The sequence below is a fragment of the Malaclemys terrapin genome, chromosome 5, assembly GCF_027887155.1.
Source record: "Malaclemys terrapin pileata isolate rMalTer1 chromosome 5, rMalTer1.hap1, whole genome shotgun sequence".
Taxonomy (NCBI): Eukaryota; Metazoa; Chordata; order Testudines; family Emydidae; genus Malaclemys; species Malaclemys terrapin.
Window position 1 is genome coordinate 58,717,182 of NC_071509.1, and position 19,430 is coordinate 58,736,611.

Here is a 19,430-nt window from a genome sequence, read left to right on the forward strand (position 1 = left end):
TCCCTTCCTTCCAAATGCTGCCCTGTTACCCGCCCTCTCTACCTTGGGGAGGCCGATCTCTGTGGTCCGATCTCTCCCATTGGGCTGCAAAGACCCCGCCCTCCGTCATGTCGTTCTGCCGGCAGGTACAGTTACAACTGCCGCCGGCGACACGTGACGGTGAGGCACTCGAGGGGTCCTTCTTGGTCCCCTATCAGGGGGCCTGCTACCGGGTGCATTATTCAACGGGGGAGGCCTGGTGCTACCTCTGCCAGGTGATAGGACACGTCCGGAGGGACTGTCCCTTGGCCGGCACGGAGGGACATCAGGGACCCCCGAGCCCCGGCAGGGCGCCAGCCCCGTCATCGCCGGCGCCCCTAGCTGCCCGGTGCCCAAAGCCGCCCCTCCTCCTTTCCGGCCCACCAGTGCGCCTAGACGAGCGAGTGGGCCCCGCCTCTGCCGCCTGCGATCTGGCGGGGCCTGTGGAGGAGGGTGAAGTAGGGATATCGCCGGGCATAGAAGAGGGCATGCCCCAGGGAGAATCCTCCCTCCTACATGCTGCCCCACCATTGCCTCCCCAAGTCCCTAAGCCTTTGCCCTTGCTCCCTGACCTGACCCCTGTTAGCCAGCCCCCGGATGATGTCATGGAGGGCTGGTCCTTAGTGCAGGGGAACCGAGGCAAGCGGAAGGCTCGAGCTCCGCTCCTTCCATCTGATGCGGTAGCCCCCCGGAAGACCAGGAAGGGAGGCACCGATGCTGAGCCTTCCGCTTTGCCCCCGGGTGGGTTTTGTCCACCATTACCGGCTAGGGAAGACATGGCAGCATCAGAGGATAGCACTACCCCTCCTCCGGAGTACCTTCCTATGGAAGCCCCTGATGGAGCCCCTCTCGCCCCCTTACAATCTGAAGCCCCTGCATGCACCAAGGCGAGCGTCGCTTCAGGTGCAGGCGGGGAGAGCCCTGGGGTGATGGACGGCGATCTCCCCTCCATTTATGAGGAGATCGAGGCCCTGGGTCTGACCCCAGTTACCCAGGGGGAGGACGACCCTCTGCCAGCGGGCCTCGATCTGAGCGACCTCGCCTCAGCCCCCCTTTCCCCATCTTCCGTCCCCTTACCCACTGCTTCCGCTCCCGCCTCCGAGGAGCCCCTGGACTCTTCCACCAACCCGGCTGCAGATGGCACCCCGCTAGCGGCAGCCGAGCCTCTTGAGGCGACGGCCAGTGCCATGCAACCGGGACCCGAGTCGCCAGGGGACTCCCTCATGGCTGAGGGACAGCTGACCTCCTTTCCAGGTGGGGGGTCCCATCATTGATTCTCCACCTACGGATGCCGTGGCCTTACCATCTGCCTTGGAGCACGAGTTCGGCATCGCCGAGGGCCCACCTCTCTCCCCGCAAATCCCTGAGCCCATTTGAGGGGTGTTACCCCCCCCACCCAGTGGCCTGGCTGCTGGGACCCCCGATCCCAATATTGCCCCTTCCCCTGTCCCTATTCCTGATTCCAGCCCTACCCCTGACACTGACCCCGTCCCTGTCCCCTCCACTTCCCGTGATGCTTTTGCCACCCCTGGGGCTGTCTCCTTCTATATCCCAGAGGATGACCCCCGAGGAGTGGCCTTTGTTTTTCCCTGTCCCGACCCACCAGGGGCTGCTATTTTCCCTCCGCCGCCCCCCATTGAGCCAGGGTCTGAGGCGGGCCACATGACGTCGGCCCATCGGACGCCACGTCGAGGGTCTGCCCCCTGCTTGCCCGTCTCGGTGGGCCACGGGGCTGTGACAGGGGCCCCACTGGGGGAAAGCCATAGATCAGTGACCCCACCCCCCCATACACTGAGAGAGGAGCTACGGGACTTCCTTGAGGACGTCCGTGGCTCCCGCAACAAGGTACAGCTTGCACTCCAGCGATGGGGGGATTTCCATCAGATCCTCTGGGCCGCGAGGGCCCTCATGGGGGAGGGTAAGAGGACCGGGAGGCAGGCCGCCGCAGCCTACCAACGGGTCCGCCTCTTCCGTGACTCCTTAATCGCTTATGGGGTAGGTCAAGGATTGTTGCGCGGCCTGACGGAGGCCGTGGGTGTCTCTGCTAGCGAGGATCCCCCCAGCCCTCCTCATGGCACCGATCATCTTCGCAACATTAAACACCCGGGGCTGTAGGATGGGTCTCCGCAGGAGCCAGGTGCTCTCCTTCCTTCGGGAGGGGGGGTACTCTGTGATTTTTTTTTTTTTTTTTTTTTTCCTGCAGGAGACCCATACGGATCCGGCCGCTGAAGCTAGTTGGCGGCTGGAGTGGGGGGACAGGGTCTATTTTAGCCACCTCACAGTTCGTACAGCTGGAGTGGTGACCCTGTTCTCCCCCGACCTACGGCCCGAGGTGCTGGGGGTCGCCGAGGCTGTGCCAGGCCGCCTGCTGCACCTCCGGGTCTGCATGGAGGGGCTTGTGGTTAATCTTGTCAACGTTTACGCCCCAACATTGGGCCCGGAGAGGTTGTGTTTTTATCAGCAGGCGTCCGCCTTCCTCGGCACCTTGGATCCTCGCGAGTGCCTGGTCCTGGGCGGGGACTTTAACGCCACCCTTGAGGAACGGGACCGCTCAGGGACCGAGCAGCACCCGGCCGCCGCGGATGTCCTCCGGGAGATCGTCGAACATCACTTCCTGGTGGACGTCTGGCGCGACCACCACCCGGATGATGTTTCGACATTCACTTTCCATCGGTCGTACCACTCCCGGTTGGACCGCATCTATATGTCATGCTTCCATCTTTCCCGAGCCCACTCCTCCAGCATCCGGCCGGCCCCTTTTTCAGATCACCATCTAGCCACCGTGACAGCCTCTCTCTGCGTGGAAAGGCCGGGGCCGGCCTATTGGCACTTTAATAATAGCTTGTTGGAGGATGTGGGCTTCATGGCGTCCTTCCGGGAGTTCTGGCTGGCCTGGCGAGGGCAGCGGCGTGCCTTTCCCTCGGCGGCGCGGTGGTGGGACCTGGGGAAGGTGCGCGCCCGGCTCTTCTGCCGTGACTACACCCGGGGCGCCAGCCGATGGAGGGATGCGGCGATAGGGCAGTTGGAACGGGAGGTCTTAGAGCTGGAGAGGCGTCTGGCCGCCAGCCCCGGTGATCCATCCCTCTGCAGAGCGTGCCGGGAGAAGCGGGAAGAGCTGCGGACCCTCGAGGACCATCGGGCCCGAGGTGCCTTTGTTCGATCCCGCATCCGCCTCCTTCGGGAGATGGATCGCGGTTCCCGCTTCTTCTACGCCCTGGAGAAAGAGGGGGACTAAGAAGCACGTCACCTGCCTTCTAGCAGAGGATGGCACCTCCCTCATGGATCCGGCGGAAATGTGCGGGAGGGCCAGGGCCTTCTATGCAGGCCTTTTCTCCCCGGATCCGACCAATCCTAACGCTTGCAGAATGCTCTGGGATGAACTCCCGACGGTCAGCGCGGGTGACCGAGACCGGCTGGAGCTGCCTCTCACTCTGGCCGAGTTCTCGGAAGCCCTCTGCCACATGCCCACCAATAAATCTCGGGGCATGGACGGGCTGACCGTGGAGTTCTACCACGTGTTTTGGGACGTCCTCGGCCCGGACCTTGTCACCGTCTGGGGCGAGTCCTTGCAGATCGGGGTCCTCCCTCTTTCGTGCAGGCGAGCCGTACTCACCTTATTGCCGAAGAAGGGGGACCTCCGCGATTTACGGAATTGGCGTCCCATCTCGCTCCTCAGCACGGACTATAAAATCATAGCGAAGGCCATCTCGCTGCGGCTAGGGTCCGTGCTGGTGGACGTGATCCACCCAGACCAGACCTACACTGTCCCGGGCTGCACCATCTTCGACAACTTGTATCTGGTCCGGGACCTCTTGGAACTCGGGTGTAGGGATGGTCTGTCGTTCGCCCTCCTGTCCCTGGATCAGGAGAAGGCGTTCGACAGGGTGGACCACGGGTATCTCCTGGGCACTCTGCGAGCATTTGGCTTCGGGCCCCAGTTTGTGGGTTTTCTCCAGGTGCTGTACGCCTCCGCAGAGTGTTTGGTCAGGCTCAACTGGACCCTGACCGAACCGGTCAGCTTCGGGCGAGGAGTATGTCAAGGGTGCCCCCTCTCGGGCCAGCTGTATTCTCTGGCGATCGAGCCCTTCCTCTGTCTCCTCCATAGGAGGTTGGCAGGGTTGGTGCTGTGGGAGCCGGAGCTGCGGCTGGTCCTGTCGGCATACGCCGACGACGTGCTCCTCGTGGTCCAGGACCCGGGCGACTTGGTGCAGGTGGAGGCTTGCCAGATCATCTATTCGGCGGCCTCCTCCGCCCAGGTCAACTGGGTCAAGAGCTCTGGCCTGGTGGTAGGGGATGGGTGGCAGGCGAGCTCCCTCCCACCCGCGCTTCAGGCCATCCGGTGGAGCGCGGGTCCACTGCTCTATCTCGGCGTTTACGTTTCTGCCACGCATCCGTCTCCGCCGGAGAACTGGCTAGGTTTAGAGGGCAGGGTGTCGGAGCGGCTCTGGAAATGGACAGGACTGCTCCGGTGTCTCTCCCTTCGAGGGAGAGCACTGGTGCTCAATCAACTAGTCCTGTCCATGCTCTGGTACCGGCTCAACACCCTGGTCCCGGCCCCAGGCTTCCTGACCACCCTCTGGACGTTGATTCTGGAGTTCTTTTGGTCAGGACTGCACTAGGTCTCTGCAGGGGTTCTCCATCTACCCCTGGAGGAGGGAGGGCAGGGCCTGAAGTGTCTGCTCGCTCAGGTCCACGTCTTCCGCCTCCAGGCCCTGCAGAGGCTCCTTTATGGTGCAGGTAGTACGGTATGGAGCGTATTGGCGCACGCCTTCCTGTGCCGCTTCTGAGGGCTCCGATATGACCGGCAGCTCCTTTGTCTCCATCCGAGAGGTCTTCCGCGAAGCCTCTCCGAGCTGCCGGTCTTCTACCAGGACCTCCTCCGGACCTGGAAACTGTTTTCAGTGACCAGGTCCGTGGCGGCCACCGAAGGGGCAGATCTCCTCGCGGAGCCCCTGCTACACAACCCCCAGCTTCGTGTGCAGGTGGCGGAGTCCCCCATGGTGCGCCAGAGGTTGGTCCTAGCAGAAGTCACCAAAGTCTGAGACCTCCTGGACTATGACAGGGGAGACTGGCTGGATCCCCTGACACTCGCTCAGCGCATGGCACTCTCCAGACCTCGTACTCCCCGGCGCGTACTTCAGGAGGTGAGGGCCACTTTGCCGCCCGCTGCTTGGGACTATCTCGACCGGGTCCTGCGAGAGGGCACGCCCCGCCAACCCTCCACTCCGAGCCCTCCAGACTTTTTCATCGGGCCCTTGCCCCGTGGACCCAACCTGCCCCCTCCCCGTCCATTCACCATGAGCCGGCTGCACCATCTGCAGCCAGTTCTGTTCCAGACCGCGCCAAGGAAACCTCTATACACGCTCGTGCTCCATGTTCTTCATGTCCTCACCCTCGCGTCCCGCCCCGATATGAAGTGGCAGGACCTTCTGCCACCTCTGGAGGGTGAGGAGCCCCGGTGGGCCAGCCTTTATTCTGCTCTGATCCCGAAGCCCACCGGGGACATCAGTTGGCGGCTCCTTCACGGAGCCATGAGCACGGGCATGTACTTGGCGTGGTTTACCCCTATCCCAGACACCTGCCCCTTTTGTGGCGTCAGGGAGACCCTGGCGCATGTTTACCTGGAGTGCGCCAGGCTGCAGCCCCTATTCCGGCTCCTCACGGATATTTTGTTAAGGTTTTGGTTGCACTTTTCTCCTCACCTTTTTATTTATGCACTCCCTATCAGTCGCCCCACAAAGTCGTGGGACCTCCTGGTCAACCTCCTTCTGGCCCTAGCAAAACTGGCCATCTATAAAACCAGAGTAAGGAGGTTGGCCGATGGAGTTTCCTGTGACTGTGGGGCGTATTTCAGGTCCTCAGTTCTTTCACGTATCCGGGCAGAGTTCCTCTGGGCGGCGTCCACTGGCTTCCTTGATGCCTTCGAGGAGCAGTGGGCGCTGTCCGGGGTTCTCTGCTTGGTGTCCCTGTCTGGTACGCTTCGTTTGACCCTTTGACCTCACTCCTGTCCCTGTTCTTTTATTAGTTGTCCCCCGTAATTTTTTGGTCTCCAGGTCCTGTGGACCCCCCCTTAGGCTGGGGGGGGGGATCCTTTAGCAGAGGGCGGGCTTTGCCCGCCCACTTCCTGGATCCCAATAGGTCTGGTCACTCAGGGAACAGAAAACTACTCATCCAGTGACCAGTATATTTGCCCTCTACCAGACTCCTGTAACCCACTGGTCTGGGTCTGTCACAATATATTGAAAATGTTTGTCAGGCGATTGTGATGGATGGGGATGGCTGCAGTCTTGAGCTTTCTGAACCACTTAGAAAGTTTAGATGTGCAGATGGAGACCCAAAAAGCAACTACAGGTTCCTCTTTTGCATTTTAGATATCTGACATAATGTGCAGTTAAGATAAGACAACAATTTTGTAATTACAAAAGGCTCATATTTGCTTAATGTCTCTGCTCAAATGGTAAAAATGGATAAGCATTTTTCTGACAGAAACATCTGACTCATTAAGAGACATAACATACCTGCATGAAGAGCATTTTGATATTTTGTGTAACAAAAACAAACGGAAAGTGATTTACTTATTCTTCGAATGTTCTGAAAAAAAAACAAAAACATTTGATTATCCGCCTATCTGAAACAAAAGATGTTGCATGTTGGTAGGACTGAGCTGTAGAAAATAGGCTGCTTTACCATTTATAATATGGTGCTGCAGAGTGTCATTGTCTGCTTTTTGAAGTATCGGAGTCTATTATGTATCCATCCAGAGACCGGAACCATTTTCTGGACTTGTACTTCTCAATGCTAAAAGTGATGCCTTACAGAACTCAACAAAAAGAAATACTTTATAATCAAATATTTGAATTTTCAAAGAGCCTTTCAGTGCCCTCTGAACATTCTTCACATATCTAGAATGACGACAACCATGTTACTGTATGGATATACAGTATGTTATTGTAACGCCGAGAGACCCCAGTTGTTGGGATCAAAACGGCGACCTCTGAGCCTAGTGTATGAGCCTCTACCACATGAGCTAAAAGCTAACTGGCTCTTAGTTAAGGCTGTAGAGAAAACTCATTTAACTCTAAGTGGTCCTGTTGCCACTAGATGGGACAGAACACCACACCCAGAAAGTGTGTGGGTTACATAATGTCCTCATGTTCCATTGAAATTTTGCTTGCCATGGTAGGATCTGCGGGAAATTTTTGACATGTAAGTGGAGTTCATGTACCACATTTTCAAAATGTATTCTTTTGCATGTAGTTTTGTGACCACAGTTACATGAAGGTGCAAATAATATCAGCTGGACAGCTATTCAACTAATTGTATTCACATAGAGGTTAAGGAAGTTGCTTGAGCAACACTATGGTCTATTGTATAAAGAATTAATCTAGCAGTCTGGAGACCTGGCTCTAATACTTATTTGATTTGTGATATTGGACAAAACAACTTCTCTGCCTTTTAGGGTGACCAGACAGCAAGTGTGAAAAATCGGGATGGGGTGGGAGGTAATAGGAGCCTTTATAAGAAAAAGACCCTGTGGTGGGGTCAGGCCACCCGCCTTAACCTAGACAGAGTTAAGCCCCAGGGACTGGCAGTGGAAGTCCCACCTCCCTGGGAAGACTGGGCATGCTCCAAGTGCTACAGGAGTATAAAGGGAGGGAGACCAGCTCATTCTGGGCTGGAGTCTGTAGGAGAAGGATCTGCTGGGGGAGCGCTTGTGGACAGCCAGCCCCAGCCCGCATCGGGAAGCGATGCTGTCCATGGCCCGCCTGCACCCCAGCGATTGGAGGAGACCCGGGCAATGACTAGTTCCGCAGAGTATCGAGGACCCGACTACTCCTGGGAGACCCCAACGGAGAGCCGGGTAGGAAGTGACCCCAGGAGGGTGATAAAGTGGTACCTCCCCCCTCCCAGGGAAACTCAGTGTGCTTTGGTGGGGGTCTTGGTCCATGAGTGGGGCTCCTAGGTGCTGCAGTAATACAAATAATAATAATAAACAATAATAATTAATAAATAATTAATGAAGATTCACAACTACCCTTTGAATTTAGTTTTATTTCTTCCACTGCACAGAGGGAAGATCTGGGGCTGAGAGTTTAAATGACTTGCCAAATGACACAGTAAGTCACTGACACAAGTGGGATTAGAATTTAAGAATTCTTGCCTCTGTACCTGCTGGCTAATCCGTTACACACTGCTGGGTAATAGATTTTCAAAATACCCTATTATTGCTATTAAAAAAGTGTTCAGGAACCTTAGTTTTGCCTCTGACTTCTTCCTAATAATATACCATTCAGATACAATTTGGCAAAAAAATGGAGATCGTAGTTAAAAGCAAGTCCTGATGATAATAAATGAGGAACTTCCCTAGCTGAACAGATAGCTGCAAGATAGCTGAACAGTTTGTGGGCTTCATTCATCTGGAATAATTGATTTACATCAATTCTGCAGAGCTTTAGGAAATTGCTATTTCAAATCAATTTGATCCACTTATGAAGTATAAGACAGTTTAGCTTCTTTTAACTATGCTTTTTGAGATGGATGGGAAGATATTTATTAATCTGTGGATTTTAAACTCACTAAGTCAAAACATATACAATACCTACTTTAATTATACAATACAATTTGCTTCTGGGCTGATTGGATTCTAGAGATCCAAAATATAATATATAGTATAAAACTGAGTATAATGTAAATCCACACAATATAATAGACCATGTAAGAAATTAAAATATTTCTCTGAGATCACCATGTGCAGATTTGGTGATAAAGCATCTGCAGATTTAATGAGGACCCTAGTTAGCCAGAAATTCTAATACTATTGGGAAATTTAGCACACATATGTTTGTTGAGAATAGTATAGTACACAGTATACTATTGTTTGCAATCTTATTTGACATTTAAGATCTCATTTTCCGCTACTTAATTATCTATTTTGTTCTATTTCATCAATTTGTAGGTGGAAGATGAGATTTGGCGCTGAAAGAGAATGGAATTTGGTTTCAGCAATTGAAACACACCAGTTTTTATAATTTAGACTATAGTGTTACTGTACAGATCCTCTACCCTGTTTTTTCTTCATGATGCTTAGATTCTTCTTAAGTACAATTTAAATTAGTAATAAACAATTTGGAGGAAAAATCCCAGTAACTCCCAAAACAATAATTATTGCATGAAATGAAGCAGAAAGTCAAAGGCCAGGTCTACACTATAAACTTACATCAGTATAACTACATGGCTCAGAGACGTGAAAAATCCACATCCCTAAGTGATGCAGTTATATCGACCTAACTTCCATCTTTTCTTCCACTATAGCAGACTTCATCAATTAATAGACACTCCCATTTGAGGGCTGCAATTATCAGCTGTGATGTGGCATATTACAGCAGACTAGACTTGAACTGGGATCTTTATGGTTCAGTAACAGTGGGTCTTCTAAGTGAGCCAAAGGGGAGTTCAGCCTGTTGCAGAAAGAACTGTGATAAATTTCTGTTTAAGATTATTCTAGGGAAGAAATTTACAGAAGTCTAACTTTTAGATACCAGCACACTTAGATCAGAGAAAACTGTGTGGGATGTTCTCAACTCTGGATGCATAACCAGGTTTGGTTATAATGAGATTTGACTGAACCTTGACCCATTCCCAAACAGAACGGAGTCTAAACCTTTTACTCATAGATTCACAGACTTTAAAGGTCAGAAGGGATCATCGTGATCATCTCATCTGACCTCCTGCACATTGCAGGCCACAGAACCTTCCTTACTCCTGAATAGACCCTTACCACTGGCTGAGTCCCTGGAGTTCTCAAATCATGGTTTAAAGACTTCTAAGTTTTACTAAGATTCAAACTAGTTTGATCAAGGAACCTGATATATCACCCTCCTGAAAATCTCCTGCAGAAGTTTTGGGCTTGGTTTAACTTAGTTTGAAGTCTGGGTGAGAAGTTGAGTTGGTTTTAATTTTTTTCCCCGTGAATCAACTCAGGTAATAGTCAACCACAATTAAGTACATGCACTGGAAAAAAAAAAAGAATGGCCAGCAGTGTATTCTACTTTATTCAATTATGTATAAGATTTGCATTTAGAAACTCTCTACAGCTGAATGAAACAAAGTTTTTATTCTGTGTTTACTGCTGATGGCCTGTTGAGTTAATGCTTGTGCTCAGTTACTCTTATCAGATACAGTGGTGTGACCATTCCAGTACATCTGTGAACTACTCCTTCTTCCTGAGCTATTGTTTTCACATGAAAGGCCCGTTGTTTAAAATCTAGAATGCTGTCATATTTCTTATATATCAAGTTGTGTTCCAAGCTAATCTTGTCTATAGATGGCAGTGATCAATCAGGGACAGGGACTTAAATGCAGTCATTTGCAATAAAAGATGAATTTTTGAAATAAAAATAAAAGTATATGTGTCTGTCTTCAGGGAGGATCTCATGGCTTTATGAAGCATATGAGCCTACACAGTTCAAAATGCTGTTGTGCGTAAGGGAAGCCTTGTATTTTAGTCCTTATTTTAAACTATACTGAGTTCCACTGTGTAGTGTACTCTCTGTGATATAGTATGTTTTGCTATCAGTGTTCTGTTCCCAAGAGCACTAAAACTAAAGGAGAACAAGCCATCAGCAGCTACTTCATGAACATTTGTTTTACCCCATATATGGCATGTGTCAGGGAGTCATCAGCTTGTTTGCCATGGAAGTGCAACCTCCTGAGAATCTAGAAGTGACATTACTTGTTTTTCAGTTGAGTAATCCACAGAGTGATGCAATGCAAGTAGGCAAAGTGTAGCACTACAGCTGGGTAGGCCAAGCATTGAGTACCTGGCCAAGTACCTGTGTTTGAAGTTCCTTATAGCCTAGGAATAGGAGCCAGACTAGCGATCCCATTAATACTCATTACACCCACTTTGCTCAAAATATGTTGTTCCCAGGGAAGGGACAAATCTTGCCTCCCAGTGCAGAAGCAGAGGGGTCTCAGTACCGTGGCATCAGTATGGTTCCTGCAGCCCACCAGATACCCCTGCAGAGGGAATATTTGGGAATGAGTGTGGTGCATCCAAAAGAAATCAGATCCACAATCCATTCCCTTCCTATACATGGGAAAAGGAGGGCTTGGAGCAGCAGTAGCAGGGGCTACTACAACCCTAAGACTGCAGAGGAAGTGAGACTCTGCTGGCATTACACCTCTTCTAAAGCCTGTGGTCTGAGAAATGTGCAGGGGAGACCCCTCCTGTAGGGGAACCATGGTGCATGCAGTCTAGTTCTTTCCCCAAGCCAGTTGAACTCAAGGATAAGAGAAATTCGTGGCAGGAGCCATCCAGAAAGTCACAAGGAATAGAGACAAGCATCTGTACAAGGTACAGCTGCATCACAGGAGATATTAACACCTTTGCAGCTACACCTCTCCCTCAACTCCCCCCAGATGCTGAGGTGCTGGAACTAGGGGTGCTGCCACACCCCCAGGCTTGAAGCAGTTTCCATTCTATACAAGGTTTACAGTTTGGTTCAGTGGCTCTCAGCACCCCCTACCCAGAGAAATTGGGTCAGCCTCCATCAGTTTCTGACTGGTCTGAATAGCCTTTCCTCAGGACTTTCTTTCCTCTATGCTGATTGGGTATTTGCTCCAACTCCCTCCTACCCCTTCCCTTACACTTCAGCCTCACTCCACCTGTCCTCTGTGCTCCTTTTCTCTCCCCCCATTTCTCTTTTTCCTAACCTTTCCCAGCAATATCCCCTCCTTTGTTTGTCTTTCTTTTCAGGTACTCTCCTCCCAACACATGCTACACACACGCGCACACACACACACACAAAGAACACACTAATTATAATTTTTTATTTTTATTATTTATTATAGCACTTAGGAAACAAGGGCCCCGTTGGGCTAGGTGCTGTACAACACAGAACAAAAAGACGTTCTCTGCCCCAAAGAGCTTACAATCTAACTATAAGACAAGAAGTAACAGGTGGATACAGAGAGACAGAGGTGGGGGGTCAGGATGTTAGTCATCATAATAAGCAGTAATCTTAACACATCACCTACCTAACTATAAGTGACATAAGGAGAATAGTAATGGGAGACCAAGCGAGGAGTTTCTGTGGGAATCAGCAATCTGGTAGAGATTTGACTTAAATTGTTGTTAAGTGAACATGCACCCAGAGCATTTGGGTACATTGATGGATGCATTTTAAAAAGTATAAATAAAATAAATATCTAAATGTTTAGGTGCTGTCCCACCTCCTTTCCACCTAAGTGGAAGCCAGGTGCAGTCTCATTCCTTGTAACCCCCGGCTCACAAAAAGTGGAGGTATCACAAAGGCATGGGGCTTCATGGATGTCATAACAGCTGACTCTGCCCCAGCATTCCCAGAGATATTTTGGAAACCTCAGTGCTGGTACCTCCAGGAGCTGTTACTAGTTGTCATAACTATAAAGGGAAGGGTAATAGCTGTCCTGTGTACAGTACTATAAAATCCCTCCTGGCCAGAGACTCCAAAATCCTTTTCCCTGTAAAGGGTTAAGAAGCTCAGGTAACCTGGCTGGCATCTGACCTAAAGGACCAATAAGGGGACAAGATACTTTCAAATCTTGGGAGGGGGAAGGGTTTTGTTTGTGTTCTTTGTTTGGGAGTGTGTTCGTTCTCGGGACTGAGAGGGAACAGACATCAATCCAGGTTCTCCACATCTTTCTAAACAAGTCTCTCCTATTTCAAACTTGTAAGTAAATAGCCAGGCAAGGCGTGTTAGTTTTCCTTTGTTTTCTCAACTTGTAAATGTACCTTTTACTAGAGTGTTTATCTTTGTTTGCTGTACTTTGAACCTGAGACTAGAGGGGAGTCCTCTGAGCTCTTTAAGTTTGATTACCCTGTAAGGTTAATTTCCATACTGATTTTACAGAGATGATTTTTACCTTTTTCTTTAATTAAAAGCTTTCTTTTTAGAACCTGATTGATTTTTCCTTGTTTTAAGATCCAAGGGTTTTGGATCTTGATTCACCAGGAGTTGGTGGGAGGAAGGAGGGGGGGATGGTTAATTTCTCCCTGTTGTAGATCCCAGGGGGGTTGGAACTGTATTCACCAGGAGTTGGTGGGAGGAAGGAGGGGGAATGGTTAATTTCTCCTTGTTTTAAAATCCAAGGGGTTTGGATCTGTATTCACCAGGGAATTGGTGAAGGTTTTTCAAGGTTTCCCAGGAATGGAATGGTGGCAGCAGAACCAGAGCTAAGCTGGTAGTTAAGCTTAGAAGTTTTCATGCAGGCCCCTACATTTGTACCCTAAAGTTCAAAGTGGGGATCCAGCCTTGACACTAGTGTATAAATCATTCTCACACCTGCTCATGCTGGACTGTGACTTAAGGTCTCAGTCTAGCTCTTTCTTTGCTATTTGACATCCTGCTCTAAAGACTCTCTGAAAGGATATTTCCCACACACCCCAAGGTTTCCCTTACCAGATTGTTTCTGAAAACATAATTCTGTTCCTCAACAGTCTATAATTTGCAGTTAATTTATTTTCCCCTGCAGCAATGGCAACAGCGTCCTTTCACAGTTGAGCACTGAATTATGCCTTATGTTTGTGCATCAATGTCACATGGAGAAACACAAACATATTTCTATTCACACTCAAGAATGATTATGGAAGTATAGCCTTCCAGAGACAGTAAGTTACTTTTAGTAATAACAAACAGACAGTGATACAGGATTGCCTATACACAGAGGTTATAAATGGGAATAAGCCATTGGCTACACTTAGTCGGGTCCTATTTTAGGCTCTCTTTTTGTTTAATCCTGTGGCCTTTATTTGTTAACTTTGTCATTGGTCTTAAAGCTAGTTGACATTTTTCAAAAATTTGATATTTCAGCAAAAAATTTTAATGAAAAATTGTCACCATTTTCAACCAGCACAAATAGTGGTGTCTACATAATATATGTTTCAGTCCTGCCAAACCAGCCTCAAGGTAAATATCTGAAACTTTCAGTAATGCTATCAAATGACCATATCACTTATGTGTTTGACCAAACAGATAAAACATCTAGCTATTTAGTTAAATGGCTAAAAATACAATCAGGTTGCCTGAAGAGGCCATTATAATACACATTCTTATATGATGAAGCTATTACTGGAGAGCATCTATAACCAAAGCCTACCTTGTTGGTATCCAAGCTCTTCAATTTCTGTCAGAAAGCTGTCTTGTTTTCCAGTGGGAATCTCTTTTTCAGGTCACAAAGAAAATCTAGTTTCACTTCTTTATCCTGGACTAGGAGAAAACCATATGTCTTTTCTACATACCCCATAACTTCAGGGAACATTGGTAGATAGCCTTTTCACCCCCGTTAGCTGCAAGTGCTCCTGTGGCAATGTCTTATTACTGCCCTCAGTTACAAGGGTGAGAAGGAAGACGTCTTCAACTCTGGCTTCTGAGGGAAGTGGGAGGAACTGAGAAAGATATGTATTCATCCCTGCAGTTACATGATTTTTATCAGCCCCTGCTTGTATTCTCTTTCTCCTCTATTGTTCTGCCTAAACAGAAGTGGCACCGAAATTGATAGTCCCCTTATCAAATTTCACAATAGGACCTCAGACTGCACTTTTGTTCTTCTCAAAATGCAGTATTTTCAGATTATGAACAAGATGAAATAACAAGCAGCAGGAGCATTAACTCATTTAGGACTCTCACAATTAGACTATCAAACTCACATAACTGGACATATCATGGACCTAATCTGTGGCCTAGATGTGACAGAGAGAACACTACTCAACTCACCACTACCCAGATAGCCCCTTTGCTCTACTGCCCAGATTAAAGCACGTTATAGTCTGGACAATCCTAAAGAAAGTGACCGATCTTACTAACTGCCATCTAGTATAAAATCACCCATATCTGAGCATTTCTGAACAGTCATCTCCAAGTATATCTATCCAAAGCCAGTATCCTAGATCCTTCCCAAGTTAATTTTCAGGCTATGTGATGGAAGATAAATAGAACTGGTGGTGCTGATAGATGATTTCCTGCTGTCTATGGACAACAGGCAAACATCTATACTCATTTCCTTAGCCCACTCAGGAGCATTCAACATGCTCAGTCATAGGATGCTCCTTTCTGAGAAATGTGATGGTCTGAAGCAAAAGAGCCTGAAACGTTATGGATCTGTCTTGAAGGACACCTCCAGAATGTGATGGTGGTGGTAGACAACTGCCCTTCCACCATGAGACAGCTCAGTCCAATCCTAACTCCAGTCCTGAGAAGCATTTACATAGAATCATAGAAGATTAGGGTTGGAAGAGACCTCAGGAGGTCATATAGTCCAACACCCTGCTCAAAGCAGGACCAACCCCAAGTAAATTATTCCAGCCCGGGCTTTGTCAAGCCAGGCCTTAAAAACCTCTAAGGATGGAGATTTCATCACCTCCCTTGGTAACCCATTCCAGTGCTTCTCCATCCTCCTAATGAAATAGTTCTTTCTAATAATCAACCTAGACCACCCGCACTGCAACTTGAGACCATTGCTCCTTGTTCTGTCATCTGCCATCACTGAAAACAACCTAGCTCCATCCTCTTTGGAACCCCCTTCAGGTAGTTGAAGGCTGCTATCAAATCCCCCCTCACTTTTCTCTTCTACAGGCTAAATAAGCCCAGTTCCCTCAGCCTCTCATCATAAATCATGTGCCCCAGCCCCCTAACTATTTTCATTGCCCTCTGCTGGACTCTCTCCAATTTGTCCACATCCTTTCTGTAGCGGGGTGCCCAAAACTGGACACAATACTCCAGCAGTGCTGAATAGAGGGGAATAATCATTTCCCTCGATCTGCTGGTAATGCTCCTACTAATGCAGCCCAATATCCTGTTAGCCTTCTTGGCAACAAGGGCACACTGTTGACTCATATCCAACTTCTTGTCCACTGTAATCCCCAGATACTTTTCTGCAGAACTGCCGCTTAGCCAGTCAATCCCCAGAGTGCCCGGGATTCTTCCATCCTAAGTGCAGGACTCTGCTCTTGTCCTTGTTGAACCTCTTCAGATATCTTTTGGCTCAATCCTTCAATTTGTCTAGGTCACTCTGGTTCCTATCCCGACCTTCCAGCATATCTACCTCTCCTCCAAGCTTAATGTCATCCGCAAACTTGCTGAGAGTGCAATACATCCCCCCAGCCAGACCATTAATGAAGATCTGGAACAAAACTGGCCCCAGGACCAACCCCTGGGGCACTCCACTTGATACTGGATGCCAATTAGACATCGAGCTGTTGATCACTGCCCATTGAGCCCAACAATCTAGCCAGCTTTCTATCCACCTTATAGTCCATTCATCCAATCCATACATCTTTAACTTGCTGGCAAGAATACTGTGGGAGACGGTATCAAAAGCTTTGCTAAAGTCAAGGTATATCACGACCACCACTTTCTCCATATCCACAGAGCCAGTTATCTCATTATAGATGGCAATCAGGTTGGCCAGGCATGACTTATCCTTGGTGAATCCCTGTTGACTGTTCCTGATCACCTTCCTCTCCTCCAGGTGCTTCAAAATGGATTCCTTGAGGACCTGCTCCATGATTTTTCTAGGGACTGAGGTGAGGCTGACCAGGTCTGTAGTTCCCCAGATTCTCCTTCTTCCCATTTTTAAAGATGGGCACTGTATTTGCCTTTTTCCAATCGTCCAGGATCTCACCCGATTTCAATAAGTTTTCAAAGATAATGATCAATGACTCTGCAATCACATCAGCCAACTCCCTCAGCACCCTCGGATGCATTGCATCCGGCCCTATGGACTTGTGCATGTCCAGCTTTTCTAAATAGTCCTTAACCTGTTCTTTCACCACTGAGGGCTACTCACCTTGTCCCCATACTGTGCTGCCCAGTGCAGCAGTCTGGGAGCTGACCTTGTCTCTGAAGACTGAGGCAAAACATTTCATTGAGTACACGTCAGCTTTTTCAAGATCATCTGTCACTAGGTTGCCTCCCCCATCAGTAAGGGTCCCACACTTTCCCTGACCTTCTTCTTTTTGCTAACATACCTGTAGAAACCTTCTTGTTACTCTTCACATCCCTTGCTAGCTGCATCTCCAGTTGTGCTTTGGCCTTCCTGATTACACCCCTGCATGCTCAAGCAATATCTTTTATACCCTTCCCTAGTCATCTGTCCAAGATTCCAGTTCTTGTAAGCTTCCTTTTTGTGTTTAAGCTCACCAAAGATTTCTCTGTTAAGCCAAGCTGGTCACCTGCCATATTTGCTATTCTTTCTGCACATTGGGATGGTTTGTTTCTGTGCCCTCAATAAGGATTCTTTAAAATACAGCCAGCTGTCATGGACTCCTTTCCCCCTCATATTAACCTCCTAGGGGATCCTGTCCATATGTTCCCGGAGGGAGTTAAAGTTTGCTTTTCTGAAGTCCAGGGTCCATATTCTGCTGCTCTCCTTTCTTCCTTTGTCAGGACCCTGAACTTGACCATCTCATGGTCACTGCTGTCCAGGTTGCCACACACTTCTACTTCCCCTACCAATTCTTCCCTGTTTGTGAGCAGCAGGTCAAGAAGAACATGGCCTCAGTTGGTTCCTCCGGCACTTTCTCCAGGAAGTTGTCCCGAACACTCTCCAAAAACTTCCTGGATTGTCTGTGCACTGCTGTATTGCTCTCCCAGCAGATGTAAGAGTGATTGAAGTCCCCCCATGAGAACCAGGGCCCGTGATCTGGAAACTTCTGTTAGTTGTCCAAAGAAAGCCTTGTCTACTTCATCCTCCTGGTCTGGTGGCCACCACGATGCCCACCATGATATCACCCTTGCTGCTCTTGCATCTAAACTTAACCCAAAGACTCTCAACAGGCTTTTCTCCAGTTTCATACTGGAGCTCTGAGCAATCATACTGCTCTCTGACATACAGTGCAACTCCTCCACCTTTTCTCCCCCACCTGTCCTCCCTGAACAGTTATACCCATCCATGACAGTGCTCCAGTCACATGAGTTACCCCACCAAGTCTCTGTTATTCCAATCACATCATAGTTCCTTGATTGTGCCAGGACTTCCAATTCTTCCTGCTTGTTTCCCAGGCTTCTTGTGTTCATGTACAGGCACCTAAGATAACTAGCTGATTGCCCTACTTTCTCAGTGTGAATCAGGAGGCCTCCCCTGTTGCACCCTCCTCCTAGTGTTTCCTCCTGGTATCCTGGTACATGCAGACACTGCTGTTGACACTGAGACAAATTTAAGGTGTACACCTTGTTTTTAAGATCATCCATGGTGATAAACCCATCTTCCAATGTTTCACCTGAAGGACTGAAGGTTTTACCTACCAACATGGCATATACACCCTTTCTGCACTTACATAGGACCCCAGGGGGAAAACAAAAGATTATAAAAGATTACAGATAAGCCTTTGCCTACAAAGCAGGAAAAATATAAATTATACTTGTGTTTCTGCTGAGGTCATGAATGTAATTAAAACGGTAGATATCTAACATTAGGGAAATCTACAGTCAGCATAAGACAGCATCACGTACAGAACACATATTACACGTACATAGTGTGGTCATAGGTAAATAGAAATGCATACATGGATTAATGCTTTCCCTTTGGACTTCCACCCATGAAAAGAGCTGCCTCTGCATACATTAGAATTCTATAGAAAATGTAGTTGAAAACTCATGAGTGTCAGCCAGAGGATAGAAAGCTTACAGTAAGTTCAAACTAAGCTGCGAGCGTGAAATGTACCTCTGTGCAGTGGTCCAGGACAAGAGTTAAATGGCCTTGAGTGGTGCATAGACCAATGCAGTGAATGAATTTCACACGAAGCATACTGGAAAACAAACCCAGAAAAGATTCTGTAATTAGTTATTAAGCATTGCTTGAACAATAAGTAATTCACTTTGCAGTATGTGCTCTATAAAGTTTGTGCTAGTATTCGTATTATTTTAGTTGAATTCTGGCTTCTTCCAGTAGTAGAAGTAGTTCATTTTTATGGACCAAAACTCAGTCCCTCTCAACTAGTAAAGATATATCAGATGAGGTGGTAATAGACCACATTGTGACAACTCAGATCCACACATGAAATTTTGCTATACATGTGGATCTTCACTTCTTTGCAAGGAAGAGGGAGTCAAGTTCCTCCATGGCACATTCCCTTTTCAGTCCCCAGATCTTGCAGAGGGTTCTACATACAGTCTGGGATCTGCACATAGTGGGGCGCTGGACTTGGGGACATGCATTGTTCCTTTCTCTGTCTCTGTGCAACTACCTTGAAAGTGTTAATATAGTTTCAGACTGTAGTAAATTTTTCATGGATCTTGCTCCTTAGGGCCCCCAGAAGCTGCTGCCACAGAGCAGGAGAAGATGCCATGGGTCAGAACCTCATTGGGGTTTCTGGGCCTCTGCATTGAGGATCGTATGGGATTTGACATATTTTTGGCTTTTCCATGGGTACG